Genomic DNA, 20,566 nt, shown 5'->3' with positions numbered 1-20,566 from the left:
ATTGGTACTAAGTTTTTTTCTTTTATTTTATTTATCGTTTCTTTCATCCTGACAGCCATTTCTTACTGCGAAACACGCCAAGTTGCACCATTGCACGGACTCCATGTTAAACTGGATGATGTAGTTCAGTATCTCCTGTTAGTTCCATTGCTACTGCTTGAGAAATATTAAAAGATACGCCAGTACTTCGTTAGTAGTGTCCTTTGTAGAGGTCTTCTTTGTTTTTTCTCGGAGCAAGCCAATTCACAAACCTGTAATTTGTTTCCTTTCCTTTTGGATCTTCCATTTTTTCTTTTTTTTTTTTTTTTTTTTTTTACTGTAGCGCTGTCCAATTTGAGTTTCTGTCTCCATAGCAGTTATTGAGTGTTTTTCAAATGTACTTTGGATCCGTTAACTGGCCACATGATTTTTTTCACAAGCGTTCTCTTTCTGGTGCGCAAAAATGCCGTGACGTTGCTGGATCCACTTAATGTGGGACCCCATGTTTCAAAATATGCTAAACTCGTTCAACACGTAGCTACGGAATTCATCTTGAAGCGGAAAACAGTATCGTTGGGAATCTGCGAAGGCTGCGGAGACATCTATCGGTTCGTACTAAACTACCAAGCTGCCTTCGACATCGCGAACGTTAGCCAATCACAAGGCGCCGAACAGCAGCTGGGTGCAGGCAGTCTTCCCACACAGGCGAGTGTTCTTGGAACCGGGAGGCAGGGCGGCTCTTAGATCCGGCTGTGTGGCAGCTATGTGCGGTAGGTTTCCCGCGGCAGGCTATTCCCGGTCCGTTTATTATTTGGAACTAGCGGGGGGAGGTGCGCTCATAGCGCCGACGCGAGATTGTCCAGGAAGGCCTTACATACCTGAACATTCTGAGAAAGATTTGTAACACTTCTGACTACTTGCTCGGGTCTTGAATTTACCACAGTGCAAACGGACGACAGAGTTCGTCAATCGTCCTAACCACTTAGGATCGCTTGCTCGATCGTTACAAAGGCAATTCCAGTTCGTTTTATAGAGAGTACTCTGCGGCATTGCCCCCATTCTTAGCCTGCGTTTATCACGAATCTCTCGCCCAGCGAAAAGTCCTAAGACAATGGAGAAATGGGCAGGTGACTCGTGTATGTAAGAAATGTAAAAAACCGTATAATTACCGGCCAATATCCTTAGCGTCGAAACTTCCTGGCAGATTAAAACTGCGTGCCGGACCGAGACTCGATCTGCGGATCTTTGCCTTTCGCGGGCGAGTGCAAATCACATCCCGTCCCGACAGCTTTAATTCAGACAATACCTCGTCTCCTACCTTCCAAACTTCACAGAAGCTCTCGTGCATACCTTGCAGAAACAACACTCCTGGAAGAAAGGATATTGCGGTACATGGTTCAGAATGGTTCAAATGGCTCTGAGCACTATGCGACTTAACTTCTGAGGTCATCAGTCGCCTAGAACTTACAACTAATTAAACCTATCTAACCTAAGGACATCATACACATCCATGCCCGAGGCATGATTCGAACCTGCGACCATAGCTGTCGCTCGGCTCCAGACTGTAGCGCCTAGAACCGCACGGCCACTCCGACCTGCTGCGGGACACGGCTTAGCCACAGCGTAGAGGATGTTTCCAGAATTAAATTGTCACTTTGCAGCGGAGTGTGCGCTGATATGATACTTCCTGGCAGATTAAAACTTTGCCTTGGCAAAGGTCCCGAGTTCGATTCTCAGTCTGGCACACAGTCTTAACCTGCCAGGAAGTTTCATATCAGCGCACAGTCCGCTGCAAAGTGACAATTTAATTCTGGAAACAACCTCCACGCTGTGGCTAAGCCATGTCACGCAATATCCTTTCTTCCAGGAGTGTTGTTTCTGCAAGGTATGTAGGAGAGCTCCTCTGAAGTCTGGAAGGTAGGAGACGAGGTACTGGAGGAGTTAAAGCTGTGGGGACGAGCTGTAATTTGCACTTGCCCGCGAAAGGAAAAGATCCGCAATTCGAGTCTCGGTCCGGCACACAGTTTTAATCTGCCAGGAAATTTCATATCATCGCACACTCCGCTGCAAAGTAAAAATTTCACTAAGGTCCTTAACATCGGTCTGTTGCAAAATTCTTGAACACTTTCTCAGTTCGAATATAATAAATTCCCTTGCAATGGAAAAGCTTCTGTGTGCAGATCAGCACGGATTAGCAAAGCATCGCTCGTGCGAATCTCAGCTTGCCTTTTTCTTACACGATATGCTAAAAACCATGGATGGAGGGCAATAGGTAAATTCCATGGTCCTAGATTTCCGTAAAGCCTCTACCATGGCGCCCCACTGCAAATTATTGACGAACGTCCGAGCATGCTGTTAAGGTTCCCAGACAAGTGAGTGGCTGGCAGACGACTTTTTAAATATTATAACCCAGTATATGAGGCTTGGCAGAGAGTGTTCGACAGAGACAAGGGCATATAGTCAGGAGTGCCCCAGAGAAGTGTCATAGGACCTCTTTTATTCTCCATACACATAAATAACCTGACGGACTTGGTGGGCAGCATTTTACGGTTGTTTGCTGATGACATTGTAGTGTACGGGAAGCATTCGTCGTTGAGGACTATAGGAATATACAAGATGACTTAGGCAAACTTTCTAGGTGGTGCGATGAATGTCAGCTTCCTCCAAATACAGAAAAAAGTAAGTTAATGCGGACGAATAGGAAAAACAGTTCTGTAACGTTTGAGTAAGCTTAGTAGGGTGCAGTTTACACAATAACTTCGATTGAATATCTGCGCTTTAAGTTGCAAAGCGACATGAAATGGAATGAGCACATTAGGTTGAAATCAGGAAGGACGAATGCTGGACTCCGTTTTATTGGAAGAAACTTGGGAAAGTCTGGCTCATCCTTAGGAGACGGCTTATAGAACGCTATTACAAGCCATTGCTCAGAAGTGCTCGAGTGTTTGGGATCCGCATCAGGTCGGATTAAAGGAAGACATTCAAGCAATTCTCAGGCGAGCTGCTAGATTTGTAACCAGCAGGTTCGATCAGTCTGCAAGTATTACAGCGACGCTACTTGAGCTCAAATGGGAGTCCCTGGAGGTAAGGCGATACTCTCTCCGCAAGATAATATTGCCAAATTTAGAGAAATGGCATTTGAAGCCAACTGCAGAACGATTCTACTGCGCCGACGTAAATTAGGGGAAAAGGCCATGAAGAGAAGATGCGAAAATTAGGATGCATATGGAGGTTCTTCGACAGTCGTTCTTCCCTCTATCTGCGAATGGAAGAGGAGAGGAAATGGTGGTACGAGGTACACTCTGCCATGTGTATTATACAGGGTGTTACAAAAAGGTACGGCCAAACTTTCCGGAAACATTCCTCACACACAAAGAAAGAAAATATGTTATGTGCACATGTGTCCGGAAACGCTTACTTTCCATGTTAGAGCTCATTTTATTACTTCTCTTCAAATCACATTAATCATGGAATGGAAACACACAGTAACAGAACGTACCAGCGTGACTTCAAACACTTTGTTTTTAGGAAATGTTCAAAATGTCCTTCGTTAGCGAGGATACATGCATCCACCCTCCGTCACATGGAATCCCTGATGCGCTGATGCAGCCCTGGGGAATGGCGTATTATATCACAGCCGTCCACAATACGAGCACGAAGAGTCTCTACATTTGGTACCGGGGTTGCGTAGACAAGAGCTTTCAAATGCCCCCATAAATGAAAGTCAAGAGGGTTGAGGTCAGGAGAGCGTGGAGCCATGGAATTGGTCCGCCTCTACCAACCCATCGGTCACCGAATCTGTTGTTGAGAAGCGTACGAACACTTCGACTGAAATGTGCAGGAACTCCATCGTGCATGAACCACATGTTGTGTCGTACTTGTAAAGGCACATGTTCTAGCAGCACAGGTAGAGTATCCCGTATGAAATCATGATAACGTGCTCCATTGAGCGTAGGTGGAAGAACATAGGGCCCAATCAAGACATCACCAACAATGCCTGCCCAAACGTTCACAGAAAATCTGTGTTGATGACGTGATTGCACAACTGCGTGCGGATTCTCGTCAGCCCACACATGTTGATTGTGAAAATTTACCATTTGATCACTTTGGAATGAAGCCTCATCCGTAAAGAGAAAATTTGCACTGAAATGAGGATTGACACATTGTTGGATGAACCATTCGCAGAAGTGTACCCGTGGAGGCCAATCAGCTGCTGATAGTGCCTGCATACGCTGTACATGGTACGGGAACAACTGGTTCTCCCGTAGCACTCTCCACACAGTGACGTGGTCAACGTTACCTTGTACAGCAGCAACTTCTCTGACGCTGACATTAGGGTTATCCTCAACTGCAAGAAGAATTGCCTCGTCCATTGCAGGTGTCCTCGTCGTTCTAGGTCTTCCCCAGTCGCGAGTCATCGGCTGGAATGTTCCGAGCTCCCTAAGACGCCGATCAATTGCTTCGAACGTCTTCCTGTCGGGACACCTTCGTTCTGTAAATCTGTCTCGATACAAACGTACCACGCCATGGCTATTGCCCCGTGCTAATCCATACATCAAATGGGCATCTGCCAACTCCGCATTTGTAAACATTGAACTGACTGCAAAACCACGTTCGTGATGAACACTAACCTGTTGATGCTGCGTACTGATGTGCTTGATGCTAGTACTGTAGAGCAATGAGTCGCATTTCAACACAAGCACCGAAGTCAACATTACCTTCCTTCAATTGGGCCAACTGCCGGTGAATCGAGGAAGTACAGTACATACTGACGAAACTAAAATGAGCTCTAACATTGAAATTAAGCGTTTCCGGATACATGTCCACATAATATCTTTTCTTTATTTGTGTGTGAGGAATGTTACCTGAAAGTTTGGCCGTACCTTTTGTGTAACACCCTGTATATGTATACATCGATGGACGTTCGAGTTCATGGTTTGCAGCTTTCCTAGGACTGAAGGACCTATTCTGCTGTAGGGGTTTTCCACTTGAGGGGGGTGGGGGGGGGGGGGCACGGTTGATTTACCCGGTAAAGATAGGAACTGAAATAATGAATTACAATATGTGCCATGACCAGGATAAAGTTGAGACTAAATATGTCTCTAGGAAAATATAATTACATCAGATCAATAGATCTCCATTACTAGAAAGCTGGGGTGCTATTCCAATAGCGGAGAGCCTGGACAGTACTGACGACTTAAGAACTAGAAAATGAAAACAGGCTGAGGTGTGAATTGAAGTTTGTGTCAGGGAGGGCACTGGTCTAGGTTTAGTTCATGCAGCTCTGTGTGAGGTAACGGGCGAGTTACGGCGCCCTGAAAATATTCTAAGTTCGTGGCCACACGGGTCGCTCGCAGGGGCTCGTCAGCAACCATGTGGTGCCAAACATTTGCCGGAGCAAGAGGGGTAGCCCCAGTGCGTGGTCCAGGCTGACCGTGCGGCTGGGAATCCATGTTGACGCTGTGTCGTGGACTGTGCTTTATGTGTCGATGAAGGGGATTTGTATGCTGGGATTGCCAAAGATCGAGGATTTGTGAAACCATAATGGCAGACATTTCACAGTTCATGTAGAAATTAATAATATCCAGAGGAATCATGATTCCTTAAAAATAAACATTTACATTACCATTATTTTCATGACGATTCTGATGGTGTAATCAGATTTTCAATACCTTTATTACTTTTAAGTTTAGTATCTGACGATAGATTATACAAGTAACACCTAACAACGTATTTCCAAAATCTGAACGGTTCATCCGATTTTGTCGAGCGTCATGTCTTTAGAAAGCTATTAGTGTAAACCTAAATTGGTATGAATTACAGGCATGTAACTTGAGTAGTACATGAGTTATTGGAGGTCAAAGTGGCGGATTACTATTGATGGCGTCAGGCCATAAGTACTCCACAGTTACACGAAAAAACGGTAGCAGCATGCTTATAAAAATGTTTATTCGTCTATGTCTTTGTTTATATCCGATTTATACTATTCACGAAGAAATTGGTCAAATATTTACTGTGTTTTAGAAAGTACAGTGACATTAAGCTACTGGCCTACTTTCGTTGCTATGCCTTTGATATATGTTTATTTCATTTGTTTATGTTTTTAATAATGTGTGTTAGAGTACGTTTATGGTCAAACCGTAGGGTTATTTATTTAATGTCAAGTTATTTAACAGTAAATCTAGTAGTTCGTATGTGTTTAAGTATGTTTGTGAGTGTACGTTGGCTTGGAGACATGGCGGGAGCGCTCTAGCCAATCACAGCGTTCGTTACTACGGTAGGCGAGTACCAAAGCCAATGGAGACACTGTATGGAAGTGGGGGAGGAGCCTCGGGTGACAGAACACGTGGAGTGCTGGACGGGAAGGCGCGACAGACGGTCGCAGGAAATACTTGGAGAGTGTTGAGCAGTCTGTGCGTGGTCGAAGAAGATGGAAATATTTCGTAGTGCCGACTTGTGTACTTGTGAGATTTCCGTGGGTTCTGCAGTGAAGATGTAGTATGCGTTTAGAAGTGAATATCTCATGGGCTATGTTGTTGCTCATAACTAATTACGTAAAGTAGGAATCTATTGGTTCCCTGATATTCAGCTTATATTTTATTTAATTGCTGGACCATCGACACAAATAAGTGTTTTGCAGTAATAAATGGTATTCTTATAGGTACTTCTGCTATCGTACTCATAATCTAAAGTCGTTAAAACAGTACCTGCAGATTTTATTTAATGGCAATCTTTCATTTATAAATTTCTATGTTACATTCAAAATTCGCAATTGGCGAGTGATAGGAACCGTCGACCATTCGATTCATGTGTGTACTCTTATCGTATACTGTAGACTCAGCAGTATTTGGCATGTAATGCGGTAACTACGTATCCCAGTCCCTAGACAACGAAACCAGCCAAAACTTTTAATATTTCAACTCTGAGTCTGAGGATACGTAATTGAGGGCCAAATTCTTTTAATTGAAAGACCCCATGTGTCAGCCCCCATAACAGGGTGGTGTAGTGGATAACACATCTGTCTAGTAAGCAAGAGACTTGGGTTCACCTCTCATCCTTGGCACAAATTTTAATTCAATACTTCAGCTTTGTCCTTATCGAACATAAAATTGAGATTCAATATGTCTCCAGGAAAATATAAATTACATCAGATCAATGATTTATCCGGCTTCACACATGAGCACACTGGACAATAATTAGTCACCCTCAGAAGACATATCATGTTAGTACACTGTGACAATGCCTCTAGCCTTAATAAATCTTCAGGTATGCCATATGTGGTTGAAGCCATTTATTCATGGTTACATCACTTAGGGCAACCACACTGCTACTGTTCACTCACTGTGGCAACAGCCACCGTCTTACAACTGTCAATGTTTTGAATAGATGTTACATGACGTAAATATATTGAAAACAATACATTAATTGCGGTTTGACAGTTCTACATTTTCGAAGTTATATTTTACAAAGATTGTATAGATGAACAGTGATATTATTTTACTAGCTAAATTTTGTCATGATTATCTTTGGTTGTTGCGTATGTTACTCCAGATTTATCCTGTTTCGTGTTCTAAAAGTTCAATAAAGTATTTTAGGTAGTGTTTGTGTCTAAATTCTGTATCATTGTTGAATATTTATTGTGGGTATTTTCTCGTGTGTACAGAAATTTCCAATTCTTCAAGAACGTTCATTGCAAGACCTTTTGGTATTCTGTGCTGTATTTGGAGTGTATTTTCTATTGTACCAGCAACGCGGTTTTGATTTTTCAAATGTAGAAAGAAGCTTGACTCATTATTCTCCCTATTTTTAAATTTTTTTCCTGTATGGCCAATGTGAAAGTTATAAAAGTTGCTACATGTGACTTTATGTACGCCTGGGTTATCATATTCGTACGTTCTAGTGGTGGCTGAACTTAATTTTATTGAAAGTTTGTTACGGGTTCGAATGGCTGGTTAAATATTTTTTACTTTAAAAAGTGCATTAATTTTGTTGGAGATTTATTTATTTATTTAGCGTATGGCATTTAAGTACATTTCAGTATTGGATCACGCTTTTCTACATTACATAAAATTACATATATTCACAGACAAAAATCTAGTCCTTGTATATATTCGATGGATTTATGGGATGCCACGAGGAATTCTCCCAAGTCCCCAGGGAACGCTATAGCACTGCATTCTTCTCTGATGTGTTGGATGGTCTGCTTAGGGGCGCCACAGTCACATGCTGGCTAAGACAGCAGTCCCCATTTGAATAGTGAGTCAGCACATCTTCCATGCCCAGTTCGAAGTCGGTTCAGAGTTGACCAGATCTTGGGGGGCTGATCAAACCCAGGAACTGCCTCGGTAATACAAGGCATTAGGTGGCAAGTTGTTGGGGCATTCTGGAGCCATTCTCTTCTCCAAGAGTTGATGTCAGACCCAGTGAGGCTGTAGAGAGCAAGAGGAGGATGTTTTGAATGAAGCCTCTTGGTACTCATATCAGGTATATCGATGTGTACCAGTAGTTCAGGGTTTGCTTCGATCTTGTTGTATTCCCTGACCAAGGCTGCTTCTCGTCGCATTTTTGGGGGTGGTATATGACTCAGGACAGGTAGCCATATGTTAGGAGTAGACCTAACGGTTCCAGAAATAATGCGCATAGTGGTGTTACGTTCGACATCGATTTTGTTCACATGACTACTGTTTAGCCATACTGGTGCACAGTACTCCGCCGCAGAGTATACCAGGCTCAGCGCAGACGTCGTGAAAGTTGTTGCCGTTGATCGCCAGGTGGTTCCGCAGAGGTTGTTTCTTGTTCTCACCTTGGCAGCTGCTTTTGTAAGGTGTAAATTAAATGACAAGGTTCTGTCTAACGTGACCCCTAGGTATCTTGGCTCCTTGTTGTGACTGAGGCGCGTGTCGTCAAGGAATACTTCCAGAGCTCTGTCGGCTTCTCTCTTATTGAGGTGGAAGAAAGTTATTCTGTCTTCGTGGCGTTAGGCCTAAGACTCCATTTACGGAAATATGCTGCCTGGGCAGACAGATCGGATGACAGGGTTTCTTCCATTGTATCAAAACGGTGTGCCTTGTTGCAATAGCCCAGTCATTAGCGTAGTCAAATTTCATACAAGCTGTTTCTGGCATGTCAGCAATGTACCATAGGCTGAAAAGCAGAGGGGCTAATACTGAGCCTTGAGGTAAGCCATTTTGAAGGAATTTCTGGCTACTGACTTTGTTTCCCACGACGACCTGGAATCCTCTGTTACCAATCAAGTTACCAATAAGCTTTGTCACTTTCTGACAGGGAATTATTTTCATCAGTTTACAGAGTAGGCCTTGTCTCCAGACGGTATCACAGACTGCTGACAAGTCAATGAAGGCCACAGATGTTTTTAATTTCTTTTGGAATCCCGCTTCACTATGTGTTGTAACGGCCAGGACTTGGTCTGCACAGCTTCAGTTGGGACGAAAGCCGGCTTGTTCTACTGGGATGGTCGTGAGTATCGTCTGACCGATCCTGTTAAGCAGTACTTGTTCCAGAAGTTTGTACACAATGCTAAGCAGTACTATGGGCCAGTAGTTTTGCAGAAGGTTTCTCGGTTTACTGGGCTTTAGGAGGGCAATTATCTTGGCACGTTTAAGTTCTTGGGGTATGTTTTCTGTGTGCAGTAGTAATGTGAAGAACTTTCCTAACCATATTTTAGTATATTTGCCTGATAAGAAACTCTGGGAAGATGGCTTCTGAGCCAGGGGCTTTACCTGGTTTTGTGTCCTTTAATGCTGCCTAGATCTCTTCGGGAGTGATGTCGCATGAATATTTAGTGTCAACACTGGCTGTTGCTTTTCGCTTTCTAAGTTCACGTTTAATGCATATTGTTGTCTCTCGGTGGTTTCTCCGTTTAGATGTTTTAACAACGTGCAAAGCAATTTTGTTTGGTGTTGTGGGGTTTTCTTCTCGAGTGATACGGCTGGCTCCTCCTAGTTTTCGAAGCAGGGACCATGCTTTCCTGCTGGATACTTTAAAGTCCATAGCCTGAGTAGTTTCCATCCGCTTCTGTCGTCGTGCAGTATCAAGGCTGTGTACGAGTTCATCTGCTATTTCTCTGTCACCGCTGCTTTTGTAGTCATAATACAGTTCCTCACATTTCTCATCCCAGCCTGGAATGTATTCTCTGCGGTGTCCTCTAGGTACGTGCTTTTTTGCTGTACTGATGACTGCTCCCACAAATCTTTTATAGCTATCGGCAGATGGACGGATCCATCCCAGGCATTTATCGAGGTCTTCAGAGCTAGCTTTCCAATCCGTTTTTTGTAGGTTGCATCTGGGTCGAGGAGCTGAGGTCTTCAATGGAATACTTGTGCCGATTTCTAATAGGACTGGACGGTGTTGACTGTGAGGGAAATCTGACAGAACATTTCGGCTTGTGTTGACCAGCTGCTGATTTTCATCAGCTGTGACAAAGCGTAGGTCTGGGTCATACTCTCGTTTCCAAGCTGCTGATCTGAAAGAACCACGCTCTTTAGCATCGAACATGAGGTGGATGTTGTTTTCTTCTGCCCAGTTCGCTAAGGCTTCACCATTGTTCTGTATCGCCATTGCGTGTGGTGGCTGTTGAAGTCCCCTACAAAGACCGCGGGATGGCAGTGTGATTGGAGAACATCTGCTGGCCATGCGGTTCCTGGTGGTTTGTAAATGTTACTTATGATCAGTTCACCTATTTTGATTATCATAGAGTGGATATTGTCATTTGTGGAAGTGGATAACAGGTGAGCGTTCTCTATTTTATTTTTGACGTATGTGGCTACTCCATAGGCATGGTGGTATGTTACACCAATGATATCGTATCCTGGTATTTTTCCTCTGGAGCGTAGTTGATCTTCTTTATCTGTGTGGGTTTCCTGTAGGGCAACCACATCAATGTTGTGCTTAGTCAATAACTTTTGAATAATTTGGCATTTGGTTTTACTAATGCCCTCAATGTTCAATTGGCATATTTTAATACTTGTTCCAAGTTTCGTAGATGCTTGGCCTTGAGACGGGCTTTTGATGTGATTACGAGTCATTTCCTCTCGGTTATGTACTTCTCGTATAGCCAGGAGACCTAGAAAGATTGTCTGGCTGTCAGTTTTGTTGCCTTGGAGATTCTACCAAGGTAGACTGTTAGTACGTATCTTATATTTTGTTTAGGTGATGTTTGTCGAGTTAGGCATCTCTCGTGAGTGACCGCAACTTGTGGTAAGAGAAACACCCCAAAAAAATCTCAGAACCATCTCTAGCCTGAACAGCACCCTCCATACTCTGCGAGTTAAACGCCTCATTGGGTCGTAGGTGCATCTACGCTCTGTATCATCCAAAAAGGGGCGAAATCGCGACTTTAAGACCACACTACTTGCTTTCAGTCAGCTACTGTGCAGTTTCTTTTTGGTTGGCCTGTAGAATATGTGCAACTTTATGTCCCAATAGTGGCATTTAGGGAGGTACCAGCCTCAAAATATCCATTACATGCAGTTTCGCTCGGAAGCTGGTTGAGTTGGAGCTGCATTCACTGACTGCAGCCATTCCTGTCGTGTTAGAAACCGATCGTCACTGATAAAGAGTTACACACGTTATTGGTTTTTGTCGGTTGTGACGTCTTTACGAGTACTTTCCTTACGTTGAGCCATGTTAAACAGCCGGCGTTGATACACCGACATGTCGGGCAACTCCGTTCGCGATTTGGTCAAGGACTCCGCATCCACAGAAGTTGGCCAGGTGCGAGTAGGACTCGCGCACTGTGGGTTCCGTACAGAATTAATTACGTATGCAGACTATTCATCCTTTTCGGGAATCGAGAATCTCGACGATTTTTGCCTACTGTCGACACTGATACTCTCAAGATATCGGTCCGAACAATTCCAAGACTTACGGGTACGTTTTAATTTCAAGTTTGAAGTTGGTGAGTGGTACTGTGTTGAGTCTATGGAGCATGCACTCACCAAAGAAAGCTACCGAAAAGAACTGGACATAATAATGAAGATAGCACAAAGTAATGGTTACAATAATAACATAGTCACAAAGCTAAACAATAAAATTAAAAGTAAAATGAAAGCAGAAAGCACTAAACCACAGACAGCAACACAATGGAACCAAACACAAACAAGCAGTCCCATAACAACTATACAGGATAACCAGAAAAAGATGAAAGAGAACACAAGATGCAAACAATGACATACAACCACAAACTCACACATAAAATCACCAACATTTTCAAAATACATGGAATAAACATAGCATACACAGTAGACAATTCTATACAAAAATACACCCCAAAACTGACAAGCAAGAGACATATACCAGGAAGCAGGTATATATCAACTACAGTGCAAGACTTGTGAAGGCAGATACATAGGACAAACAGGTAGAACATTTGACGTCAGATACAAAGAACACATGAGAACCTGGAAATATGGGACAAACCACTCCATATTTGCAGAACACCTAAGAGAACATGACCACAAATCAACCACTAGAGAAGATGACATGAAAATAATTAGAATCAACAATAAAAAACACCTGCTAACCCTGAAAGAAAACCAAAGCAGAAAGGAAAACCCTGTTGAATGATCAGGTACACATGCAATCAATTCATTATTTACACTACTAGATAAAATAATAGAATTACGCTCCCAAGAGGATTAATGTAATACCATCCAATATAATAATAATACCACCCAACATCTTTACACTCGCTTATCCATGAACCCCTCCACAGAATATTGAAACGAAAAGTCAAATCAGCTGTCACCAAAGCTTTCACCACTCGCTAACAGCTAGTACATTCATATTCAACACCATACAGTTCAAACCACCAACCTCCCCCAACAACAAAAAAATCTCTTCAGCTCTCTCTCTCTCTCTCTCTCTCTCTCTCTCTCTCTCATACACACACACACGGTATAAACATCACGAGTAGAAGCTAGTCTTGAGTCTTGAACATATACTTTTTTAGGTTGGCAAAAAGTAGGTAAACACGCCAAAGAGGAGGAAACACGTAATGGAGTTGCAATATTTACGTCGTTAAAAGCAGTGTCCGATGAAATAGTTATATCGAGTGGCAAAAGAACAATAGTACACCGCAAAAAAGGAGAAACATGTTGAACAGTGTGAAGAAGGTCAGAACGCAAAGTTGTGCTTATATGGCAGTAATAAAGTGGTAGTGCGACCTCCAGACCAGACGAGAAGAAACGCAGATCAGCAAATCGTAAGTAATTAGTTTCTTACATAAAAAATCGCGACGTGAACTGTTTGATAATCTAAAAATAACAAAACTGTTTCGTTATAGATCCCACTGATGATGCCTTAGAACAAGAAAAATGCGAAACGCATCTGGGATAAATAAATTAAGTGGCAGCAGAAGAAGGTGGTTTTATTTACAAAGCAAGTACATCGAAAGTGTTACGTACAAGAATGTTGTATATCATTATAACGCAGGAATTGTACACTAAAATAATTTGCCTCGTCTGGTCGTTGGTTAGGGACAAAAGACAACTGGACAATGATATTTTTGTACAATGACCTTCTTTTGACACGATTTTTACAACATTAGTAGATAAGTTCGTTGTTTAGGGGCGTAGGTTTCTTCTTGGTACCATACTTCCATATTAACGGAGAAAAAAGTGTAGTGGATGTTATGATTGGAACGGAAGTGTGTAATATCTAACACTTGTTTAGTTACACCTTTTATTAGAAAATATAGGAGCCAGAATGACTTTGTTCTTGTCAATGACCTTGAAGTAATTATGAAATCTGACGTAAACCTGAAAACTGCTAGTTAAATGGTTGAATGTCAATGTAGTGTATCTGCCTCTTACTCATAATGTCGTTCAGCATCGGGTATGTCATACTCGGAAGAAAAACTAAAGGGAAAGAAACTATATGTTAACCTGTTCAATGCCTGCGCGATCTCTTCAATACGTTGCAAATACCAGTCGTCATCAGAGCAATCTCCTGTGTAGTTGTAAGTGCATCATGGGAAAACCAACGGTGCTCGTATGATGGCCGCATCTTTTGTTGTATGAAGAGCTGCTTCTTCTATCGTCAGGGAAAATGATGGTCTTGTTGGATATTTGTAAGTACATTGCTGTACAATACACGGATTTTTGTGTGAACTCACCTTCTGACTTAACAATTCAGTTTATTTTTCTCTGCTTAATTTTTTCTTTGTTTTTGTTTCTTGTCATCTGTAGAACTAGTTCTTTATGTAGCCTGGAGGTTTATCAAAGAGATAAATTGTGTTATATCAGTACGTCAGTAATGTATCTGTTAACACTTCTCATTATTTTTGCCATTTCAACAGAAAATTAATATTTTCCATGTACAAAGTTATTTCACAATGTGTTTTTACGGGATATACTACGTTCTTACATGGAACGCTACGTAAAAATTAAAATTACTTTGTAAATATTGTATCACATGACCACACATAATAAAATTTACGAATAAATAGTACCAAAGGAAAACAATTACTTTTACTTCCTGAAAAATTACTAAATTCTGATATACAACATATTTTGAGGGGGGTTTTCATGTAGTGAGAGTATTTTCCACACTCATGCTGTTACTGAGTGCTATATACATCTGTAAGCAATTTATTAACTTACCTTGATATATTATTTTACCAAACGGTTCAGGGGCAGAATGTGCGCAACAGATCTCCTGATATTGTTCTTAATATTTCTTTGATAGAAGCACGTGCTGTACTTCCCAGTGTCGTTTCAAGGAGATTTGTTCGATCGGTGTAGAGCAAAGCTATTTCCTTGGCGCCCCCACTGCTGTGTACCTAATTGCTCGGCGCCATTATCTGATCATTTCCCTGGCGGAAAGCCTTGACGCGGAACTCATCACAGTGACAATTACGAATGGCTATTCGCAACCAATCAAGCGCGATTCACCAGCCACTCGCAAGAGATTTAGAGCTGCGATTACAGCCCCGTTGTCTGATTTAGGTTATATAGCAAAAACAGTTGTCAGAAAAACGTCATTGCACGTGTAACATAATGGGGTAGAGCATTTTCCAGTTAAAAAACTCATATACAGTGTAATAACAAAACAGTCCACAAAATAGAACACATTTTAAAGTAAAAGAGACTTTAAATAGGATACCGAACGGACAATACGACACAGGAAATATTCACACAACTACAGACAAATTCAATAGTTCAGAGATACAATAAGTTACATATAACTTGTGTCAGTCGGTATTTAAAGCGCACACATGCATAAATTTTAAAAGATTTTCCGGAAACGTCACAATTCTAAGACGTAATACCTCATGTAGCACAGTTGCAGAAAACTTAATGAACCACAACCACCATTCAACAAAACAAACACAGATTTAAAAATACTAAAATGCAAACAGCAACCTGTATAAAGGGCTTACGACAGAATAAAACTTCTGCATACAGATGGCAATAAATAGGTGAGTGTAAATAGACTGTGAACGACTACGCTACACTGTACTATTTGACAGATCAAAGGAAGTATAAACGAAAGTCAACAAAAAGAAAAAAAAAATTAGAAAAAAAAATTAAAAAGTGCTCGCCCCACACACACATATATATAAGAGAGAGAGGGGGAGAGAGAGAGAGAGAGCACGGAAACAAGTGAAAATCAATAGGGACCAAACCTAACTTATTTGAACTTGTTAGTGTGATTCTTTAAAAACTTGTACCGCTTTTCTGTGGATGTTTCCACACAGACAAGCATCCAGATGAAGACAGGTTCCACGAAAATAGCGTCAGTAATTACAAAAATAGTCGCCAAATATTTTGCACAGTATATTACGTTTGTAGATAAAGTTATTTGTTAACTTGTCAACTGACCGCAGCTCGTGGTAGTGCGGTAGCGTTCTCGCTTCCCACGCCCGGGTTCCCAGGTTCGATTCCCGGCGGGGTCAGGGATTTTCTCTGCCTCGTGATGACTGGGTGTTGTGTGATGTCTTTACGTTAGTTAGGTTTCAGTAGTTCTAAGTTCTAGGGGACTGATGACCATGGATGTTAAGTCCCATAGCGCTCAGAGCCATTTTTTTTAACTTGTCAACTAACCTCAGAATAAAACCAATTCGATGCATATGGTAAGCTAAGTATCACTGAACCATTCACAGCAACTCACTCTCTGCCCCATCTTCCTACTCATAACGTATCCTGCTCCCGTTATACCATTTTCTTCTGCTGTTGATATTGCTCTATACTCCTCTGACAGGAAATCATTGTCTTCTTCCAGTTTCACTTCACTGATCCCCACTATATCTAAATTGAGCTTTAGCATTTCCCTCTTCAGATTTTCTAGCTTTGCTACCACGTTCAAACTTATGACATTCCACGCTGCGAGTCATAAAACGCTACCCTTTCCTTGGTTATTCCGTCTTTTTCTCATGGTCACCTCCCCCTTGGCAGCCCCTCCTGGAAGAACCGAATAGGGAACTAGTTCAAATGTTCAAATGAGTGTGAAATCTTATGGGACTTAACTGCTAAGTTCATCAGTCCCTAGGCTTACACACTACTTAACTTAAATTATCCTAAGGACAAACACAAGCACCCATGCCCGAGGGAGGACTCGAACCTCCGCCGGTATCAGCCGCACAGTCCATGACTGCAGCGCCTAAGACCGCTCGGATAATCCCGCGCGGCGAATAGGGAACTAGCCCGGAATCTTTTCCCAATAGTGAGATCATCATGACACATTTTTAATTACAGGCCATATGTCCTGTGAATACACATTATGTGTCTTTAATGCAGTTGTTTCCATTGCCTTCTTCATCCTCACGCCGTTGACCATCGATCATTGTCCCGCCTTTAGCGGCAGTTTCCCACACCAAGTGCAAGAGAGTCCCGTGATCCTCTGTCCGCTCCTCCGCCCTCTTTGGCAACGCCCTTGGGTGAATGAGGATCACTTCTTATGCCGCAAGTCTTCGGCCACCATTGCTCATGATTTCTATTCAAAATTTAAGCGGTGGCTGAATTCGAACTCGAGACCGAGGAAGTTAGAATCCGAGACCGAGAACGTTTTGACTGCTAATCAGAGACGTTACCCCTAATTCAAAGATTTTACTATAAAACTTAATAGTGATGTGGCCACTTGAGTAAAGTATTATAGACGTCAAATAGTCTCCTCTTCAGATATATGTGTAGGGACTACTCAGGAGGATGCAGGAGATATTCTAGGAGAAAAGAGCACAAAATGCATTCTTGCTAGATCTCCCCATTCCCTCCCCCTTACCCTTCCCCCTTTCCCATACAACATCACCGTCATGCACTGCTGTCACATTTCCCCCCATTTCCACCTCTGATATAAGCCAACTGCCCTGCATATTGAAGGGCAGGAAATTAATAAAAAAATAAAAAGTTGGGAATCTCAAAATTAGGCAGGAAATTCAAAACAGCCTAATTGTGTGACAGTGTTTTCCTCCACTCGTATGACATTACTACATTACTGTGGAGGTACGGCTGTTCTCCCATGTATAAACTATTAGCAAATTCTAAATCCAAGATGGTACAGTGTCATATTGATGTGAACTTCAAACACTCGAGATGGCACTCGAAGAAGGCGATCTTTACATACAGGCACAAGATTTACGACGTCAGAACCCAAGATGAATGACCTGTAATACAAGAGCAAAGTGCATTGTTGTCCGATTTTTTGGGATTTCGGGTGACATCACTCACCTGAGAAAAGGATATTTGCTTCCTTGCAGGTCCAAGCCTGTATATTTGAGTCTGTGGTTCATTGATCCACATAATACAGCGTGTTCTGCATTTCATTCAGCCAACGTAAGACCATGCAAGGTTCGTCAATAAAATCAGCTTCATCTCATGGCCATTTACTGCTAAGTCCTCGGTAAATGAAAATTTCAATAACTTTACGGATGCCTTCTTGGTGGTGTTCAATGAATGCTTTCCATTTATAACTACAAAAACTGATACACCTAAGAAGGGAACATGGATAACAAGTGGTATTCAGATTTAAAGCATGAGGAAAAGAGAACTTCATATGGAGGCGAAAGTCAGTCGTCACCCAGAGTTCTTAAATTATGTAAGGCAATATAAGAAAATTTTCGATAAAATTGTCAAACAAGCTAAAAAACTGGCGAATAATAATTACATTTCAAACGCTAAAGATAAGTCTAAAGCAATATGGACCATTGTAAAGAATGAAATAGGTTTCAAAAAAGGCAGACAATGGATACTTGAACTGATGGTTGAAGGGGAGACTGTTTGGGTCCCTACAGACATCTGTGAAGCATTTAACAGCCACTTCATAAAGCCATGTAAAACTGATGAACTTTCACCGTCAAACGTGTACCCTGTTTCCAGTTTGTGTAACTCCACTAAATTTAAATTCACCCATATATCCCATTCTGAAGTAGCTGATATCATAAAGTCCTTGAAGAATTTAAATTCTGTAGGCTGAGATGAAATTCTTACAAAAATAATAAAGGCAGCCACCCGTAGTATTGCACGTCCTCTGTCCCTAATACTGAATCAATCTTTCCAGGAAGACTGAAGTATGCTGAAATACGACCCATTTACAAGAAAGGCAGACATGATGAAATGAGTAATTATCGACCAATCTCAAGAGCTGCACATAACAAGATAATTAACTATAGTAATCTGCATAATATTATCCAGAACAGTCAGCACGGTTTCCAAAGAGGACACTGCACTGTGCAAGACATTAATGAACTTATTACAAAAATTAGTTGTAGTCTAGATAAAAATACGAATGTATCGGGCATCTTTTATAATCTAAGAAAATCCTTTGATGCAGTAGATGACAAACTACTACTTCTCAAGATAAAAGGAGATGGTTTTAGTGAAAATTCGCTGAGATGGGTGTCATCTTACCTATTAAACAGGAAATAAAGAATAGTAATAGATGAAACTGGTAAGCTGGAAAAAGACAGAACAAGATGTGCCACAAGGATCTATCCTTGGGCCAATATTGTTCTTATATCATATAAATGACCTGCCAACTAACATAAATTCTGACACTATTCTTTATGCAGACGACTTTGTTGCAATAAAAGTGAAAATTTAATTAGTCATCTCCAGCAGTCTCTGTCTGAAATTGTGGCCTGGGTGAGAAATAATGGTCTGAAATTAAATCTAACAAAGACACAAATCATTCACTTTACCAAAAAACAAGCTGTACAGAATATACTAGAAATACCATATGAGGACAATCACCTTGCCACCACAAACTGTACCAAATTTCTAGATGTAATGCTGGACAACAATTTACCATAGATAGACAATGTAGATGCCATGTGTCACTGTCTAAATAGTCTAATATTTGCAATGAATGTTATAAGCAGTCCTTGGAATGCAACAGTCGGTATTCTTTTGTTTCTGTTGTTTGTAAACAAAACGCTTTCAACCATGAGGATAGTTTTGTTCAAGTGTGATTGTGAGTAGTTGTTTTACTTACGTTAGCAGTGGTTGTTTACGTGTGTTCTGTTGTGTTTATTGAAGATAACGAAACGTAAAGCCATTTTCAAGAAACGACAATTTGGGGGAAACATGTTTAGAAAGCTTTCTCTACAAGAGGTTATGTCGCCTGGTAACGATGTTTCCAATTGTAATTCTTCAACAAGTGCATTGTCAAAGAAGTTCTCACCATTTCAGGAGAGTTACAACGAATTTACTGTATGTGACAAGGGCTGTAGTAACATTATTACAAATTTGAGAATATTATCAAATGTAATTTCTAAATTTGTACAATGTAGACAGTGTGGTGACTCACAGAGTGTGAAAATTTGTGAGAGTGCCAGTGGGAGAAAAGGCCTAGCAATTGCTTTGGATTTAATTTGCACTAAATGCTCAGGTGTGATTTCATTTATTAGTTCTTCAAAACCAGATGCAAGTGGATCTTATGAAATCAATACTAGATTAGTTTATGCCTTATGGTCCATTGGAAAGGGCATGGCTGCAGGGAGAACATTTTATTCAGTGATGAACTTACATCAACCACCAAATAAATTTGAAAAACTGACTGCAATATTAGAGAAAGCTGTATGAGAGCTCAGCGAGGAAAGTATGAAACTGGCTACTAGGGAAGCAGTGGAAGAAACTGATGGATGTTTGGATATTGCAGTTGCACTTGATGGAAGTTGGCAGAAAAGAGGACATACTTCTCTGAATGAAGTAGTGACTGCCACAAGTGTAGACACCAGCAAAGTGTTAGATGTGGAGATAATGTCTAAATATTGCAAACATTGTAAAGTCAATGAACATAAAGAACACAACTATGTGGCTAATTTTAGAGGAACAAGTAGTGGTATGGAAGTTCATGGAGTACAAGAAATATTTCATCATTCTGGGGAAACAAGAGACATACAGTACACCAAATATTTGGGCGATGGTGACAATAAGGCATACAACAATGTGGTGAACTCTAAGCCATATGGAGATGCCATTATTAGAAACATAGAATGTGTAGGCCATGTTCAAAACCATTTGGGAACAAGGCTGACAAAACTAACTGTTGCTATGAGAGGAAAAAAATTAGAAGATGGAAAATTGTTGACCGGACAGGGCCCATTAACTAAAACTGAAATAGAAAACTTGCA

Source organism: Schistocerca nitens, chromosome 6 (genome assembly GCF_023898315.1).
Source record: "Schistocerca nitens isolate TAMUIC-IGC-003100 chromosome 6, iqSchNite1.1, whole genome shotgun sequence".
Classification (NCBI taxonomy): Eukaryota; Metazoa; Arthropoda; class Insecta; order Orthoptera; family Acrididae; genus Schistocerca; species Schistocerca nitens.
Note: the sequence above shows the minus strand (reverse complement) of the source record.